The 5,782-nt window shown below is 45.2% G+C and overlaps 1 long non-coding RNA gene across 1 annotated transcript; it reads right to left on the minus strand.

The window, feature by feature from the left end:
* Positions 1-3,224: 3,224 nt before the first annotated feature.
* LOC137611415 (uncharacterized) lies at positions 3,225-5,475 on the minus strand. The gene is made up of 4 exons (XR_011038622.1): positions 5,390-5,475; positions 4,647-4,729; positions 3,749-3,866; positions 3,225-3,652 (listed from the first exon to the last, which is right to left on the minus strand). It is a non-coding gene; the product is annotated as an uncharacterized lncRNA (long non-coding RNA).
* Positions 5,476-5,782: the final 307 nt, after the last annotated feature.

Raw genomic sequence — 5,782 nt, forward strand, 5'->3', positions numbered from 1 at the left:
GTTCACCAACATATTATTGACAGTCGTCCTCCTGTAGGAACTAAATGATGTAGGAACCAATGTTTTCGGGTCAGGTTTCTGACAGGAAGCATTAACCGACGCTAACGCTGAACTCTGAATGTTTACTAGTTGATGTTAACTATTGGTGGATTAACTGAGAAATTTCATGAAATCAAACAGACATCAAACATAAAGGGGCGTGTCTGACTGTTGATGAGCAGGAAGTGACATCAGCACGTCATTCAGGTCAGTGTGGTGGAACACCTCAGTGGATTAAAGCTGGGTTCAGCCTCTACACCCCCCAGGAGAAAACTCATTCAGCAGAGGTAGAGATGTTAAAGTTACATTACAGTACCACAGGAATTTATTATTATGGGATGTATAATGTCCTGTAATTGTTTCTGGTCAGTCCGAGGAAATACAGCTTTAGTATTTAGAGCAGAAATGACATTACTTTAGTATTTACAGTAGTAATGACATTACTTTAGTATTTAGAGTAGTAATGACATCACTTAACTATTTAGGTTAGTAATGACATTTAAATGACGTCAGATGGAGATTATAGATTGAAATTTAATAAATAACAATTTACAAACAATTCATCTTACGAACAGCTTCTTGGAGCCAACTGTGTTTGTATGTTGAGGACTACCTGTAACTACTTTAAATACTGGACATAAATGGTTGCATCACCATGGGGAATGAATGTTTGTGTTAAACTTGTTAAATTTGAGCAGTGTTTTACTGTATTACCTGTACTTAAATGTCGTTTTCCTGGGTGGTGACGAAGCTAACTGTAACGCTAACACCGACATCTAGCAAAGCATCAATGATACATAATCGTACCTGACGACGAAACCCACAATCTGTGACCTGATTGATCAATTTCCGACCGAACACATAGGAGGACGTGAGCCCAAAATGACACTGTCACAATATTTTAAAAAGGAATGACAAATGCATTAGAATGACTAAAATAATTCAGAGGAAAAGCAGCATATTGTGACACGTGAGAATAAAACCCCCAAATTATTTCAGACGATGAATACGTGCTGAAAAGGAATTTCATAGGACGGCTATGCGCGGTAAAAAATGCTCCATTATTCTAATACTTCCTGTCCCGATCGGCTGCTTGATTAATGGACTAATGGTTCCAGAAGGAGTCGGTATAAACCGGTTGTTTCATCGGCGACAAAGAGCCGTGTTTTGGCATGTTTTACTCAAGCTGTCCAACAAATTTGGTGAATAAGAAAATACTTCTGTAAAGTACGGTACTCGAGTAAATGTACTCTTTCGCTTCCGCCTGCAGACCTGAACCTCGACTCCGGCTCCGGCCTCAACCATTAAGCCATCAGGAGCTTTTATTTGAAGAATATTTCTTTGGGCCTTTTTCCTTTAATTGCTTGTCAGAGTTGACTTAAGCGTCAGCGGCGGCACAAAGGAGCGCCGCTGACGCTGCTCATTAATTCATCGCCGCTCTATTGAGGCTGGATTGGAGTTTCACAACCTGCGGGTAAAATACGACAACATGTTCACACGAGCGCCTAGTGACTTAAAATCCCACTTGACACTGCAGATGATTTATTTTTTTACACTCCATAGGCCGTCGCTGGTTAAAGCAGGTCCTCGTAGCCAATCAGAGGATTCGTAGAACGACTGATTTGTTACGAGTTACGGTTTCTGGGTCGTTCTTGTTTCCCTCAACTGAGTCCAAAACAGTCCCACCGATGATGAAGATGATGATGATGATGATGATGATACTAACAGGCTATTTTAATAAAGTGTTTTGAGTCATTTCGTCGTTGTGACTCAGCAGATGAACCTCGCTTTACACTTGGGATAAGATGTTTTTATTAATTTTTATTTTGCTTTCTCTCTTTTTGCATCATATGAAACCTTTCAAAGATAGAGACATAATCTGGGACAAAAGATAAAATTACACTGGATTTTCTTCTGATGAGACGACATCAGAACAGTTGATCATAAGTCAAACAACATTTAAACATTTTAGTCAGTTCCAGCCTGCAAAAAGGGCCCCAAACCCCTTAAATTCTGAAAAAATAACAAATTTTTTATCAACCAATAGACATGCAGGCTTTACCTGTGTATAATTAATTATATATAAGTTATGCAAAAAATTACAAAAGAGTGAAAAAAATGCAAAAGTCACACAAAAACCCCACACGACCTACGTCTTGACTCCACCAATGAGAACGAGATCCGGTCTCACTGATGTCGTATCCATCCGCCAACACGTGGTAAAGAACGAGATCCGGTCTCAGCAGCGCCCCCCTGAGGAAGGAGATGCTCTATGAACTCTGGAGACGGTTGGAGGTGTTGGGGTCTTGACCTTCTGGACAGAAGATGACCAGCGTTTTAAGGTAAGGATTGTATTTATGTTCATGTTCATGTTTGTTTGAACTTAAACTTAAACTGTCCTTGAACCGTTAATCTGTCGGAAACATCCACAGCTCATTGGCTGCTCTCGTGTTGCCATGTTTGCCTAAAACCCGGCATTGGAGCGACGTTATGCCAACAATAGTTTGTTCTGAGTGAATAAAGGCGGGGTAGGGACGGATCTTTACTGGGGGGCTCTTGTAAAGTCACCTTGTAAGAGGAAGGACTTCAGAGATTAAGGGCTTAAACCTGGATTAGGAATACCACATTATGACCGACTTAATCTAAGACCAGGCTTTGGCCCAACTGTTGCGGCTCTGCTCGACTTTTCTCCCCCGCTAGACGATGGTACCACCTGGTCGTCATAGCAACAGATCAACGTGAAACACGTTCACTCTCCTCATGATCCCGACATCAGTTCTGAAGTGGCCAAGGGTCCGTTTGGACCAATCAGGGCTCAGCAGGGTTCCACAAAACCTTTCAGCACCTGCTCAGCTTTTTGTGGAACCTCAATGGACTTGATTTTAAAAAAGTTCTGGTACTTTTTACCCGACGTATAAAGAAAGTCTAAAGCACACGTGTCAAACTCAAGGCCCCGGGGGCCAAATGTGGCCCACCACTTTGTTTTCTGTGGCCCACGAGAGCGTTTAGGTAAGAGTATCTAAAAATAAATAGGTCAAAAGTGTGGTTTGACCAAAAACTACATTACCCACAATGCATTAATTCAGCCCATTCAAAAACAGAAACGTAGTGAACAAAGTTAACGTCCTAACTTGTGTCTGATGTTATTTTTCTTTATTGATTGATAGTTTGATCCTTGATTGATGGAGTTCTGTGGGTTTAATAACCTGACAAATTAATCTGGATTAAGTAGCTAACGCTAAATTGCTAAGTGATGTTTAACAGCTAAAGAAGAAACGTGACACCAAATGCTACAGATGCTAAAATGATAGCGTGAAGCTAAAGCTGACAAACTGCCCCTGAAACTGAAGCAGATGAATGAAGCTGAGAAACTGAAGCTGAACTGCATTCAGCGGTGAGGGCGGCGGTTGCGTTCGAGGCGGCGGTTGTGTTCGAGGCGGCGGCAGCGGCTCCAGGTTACTGGAGCTGAAAGGGGAGGCGGCTCCGGTGTCGGTGTCAGGCGCCTCATCCGGGCCCCAGCGCTGACACACTGGGACCGGCGCCAGTGCCGGAGAACACGCCGGTTTAACAGCTGGAAGATGTCCCGACAAGAACGGCGAGACGCCGCCCAGGTCTGTGGGAACAGGAAGTCAGACGGACAAAAAGTAGTTCCTCTGTTAATCCAGTCGTACTTTATATCCACCAACACGGGATTATCTGTCAGGCTAACCTGCTAGCATCTGTAGTTTGGTCATTTCAGTCGAGGGAATGTTTCACGTTTCTGCTTCTGCTGATGTTTCAGACCACGTCACCGAAGCGCCGCCAGCAGAAGAGGATGATGGGTAATCCTGGTCGATAGATTGGATAGATGGGGACAAGATGCCACGAACATGTGATAGCGGGAAACAGAAGCACGCCAATGAGGTACCGTACCAGTACCAGCAACAGTACCAGTACCAGTACCAGTATCAGTACCACTTACAGTATCAGTACAAGAAGTAGTACCAGTACCAGTACCAGTACTAGAACAGGTAATGGTTTTTAGGTAAGGAGTATCAATACATTCAAGTCAAGATATTGAGGTTGTGTTAATGTGGATCAGATCCAAAGTACACAAACATTACACACACTTTGTGTGTGTGTGTGTGTGTGTGTGTGTGTGTGTGTGTGTGTGTGTGTGTGTGTGTGTGTGTGTGTGTGTGTGTGTGTGTTCCTGTGAGGCAGGAATCTGATTTCTGTCTTGTGAAACAGGTAAAAAGTTCATTTGGGAAATACTTCAGCAAACATGTCATACCACACACACACACACACACACACACACACACACACACACACACACACACACACACACACACACACACACACACACACACACACACCTGCAGCCCAGGCTGTGCGGTTCTGTGTTAATTAATTTTAAATGAGGTGACTAATTATCCAAATCTGCTATATTTCTCACTTACTGTTCAGATTTACCTCTCTCCTCCTGACTCCCCCCACCCTCACCCTTCAACCCCCACCCCCCGGTGCCTGCCCCCCCCCCCCACCTTGTCTGTCTTTGTGCGATGGATTGGATTACGTTCAGTGTGCGATCAGGAACAAGGCGTCGTGTCAGGGATTAAACTCACAGCGAACACCCTGGAGGAGGAGGGCGTGGCCAATCGCTTCCCCTCCTGCCGTTTCCACGACGACCAGCGACACCAAACCCCACCTGAGAAGAGTAAACGGTCCGAACAGATAAAAAAAAACCCAACTTGATTGGACCGTCCGTTTGTATTGATCCGAAACGTCAAAATCCGTTTCCGAGCAACAAGCGTTTAGCATTAGCACGCAAACCTGCTGTTAGCATGTCGATGCTAACTAGCATTTAGCCGTTCTTCAGTCGGTCCAGACTGTAGAAACTTTGATTTCATTCTCAACGCCTATGACGTGAAAACCACGTTAGCATCGCCGCTAGCTGAGGGTTCCTGCGTTATCGGTTTGTGTCGCCGATCTTCAGTGTGTGTGTGTGTGTGTGTGTGTGTGTGTGTGTGTGTGTGTGTGTGTGTGTGTGTTCTACTATCACACTGTTTGTTGTTGTTTACACGTGTTGTGTTTCCTCCAGCAGCTTCTGTTTGATCTGGTTCTCCGTCGGATCATCGGTTCCTCCTCAGGGACCAAACTGATGGAGATGTTCTGCTTTCCTCCTCCTTTTCTTCTTCTTCTTCTTCTTCTTCATCTTCTTCTTCTTCTGCCTGTCTCCCTTCCCGCCTGTCTGTCAGCCGGCGGAGAGGCGACAGCGAGTCTCCAGGCCGTAAACCGATCCGCCTCGGAGAGCGCGAGGCGGATTCCTGATACGGATCAACCTCAGGAACACCGAACAAAGACTCACCTGTTCCACCGCCGGCCTCCTCCTTCCTCCTCCAACTTCCTTCTCCTTCATCTCCTCCTTCTCCTCCTTCCTTTCCTCCTCCTGCTCCTCCTCCTCTTCCTCCTCCTCTACCTCTTCGTCCTCCTCCTCCTCCTCCTCTTCCTCCTCCTCTTCTTCCTCCTCTTCCTCGTTTCCGTTGGGATTGAAGTCGACACACAGGGATATTTGTTAGAAGCTGTCAATAATTTCCTCAAAAAGCCCCCCACGCGCCCCCCCGAGTCTTCTCTTGGTCTCACAGAATCTTACTCCCCATCGCCCCTCCTCCCTTCTACATTTTAGGTATCCCAAATCGGGGCCCCCCAGGCGGGACCCAGACATAAAAGTTCGCATTGAGGAGCCGAGTGTCCGATATCA

This window comes from Antennarius striatus, chromosome 17 (genome assembly GCF_040054535.1).
Source record: "Antennarius striatus isolate MH-2024 chromosome 17, ASM4005453v1, whole genome shotgun sequence".
Classification (NCBI taxonomy): Eukaryota; Metazoa; Chordata; class Actinopteri; order Lophiiformes; family Antennariidae; genus Antennarius; species Antennarius striatus.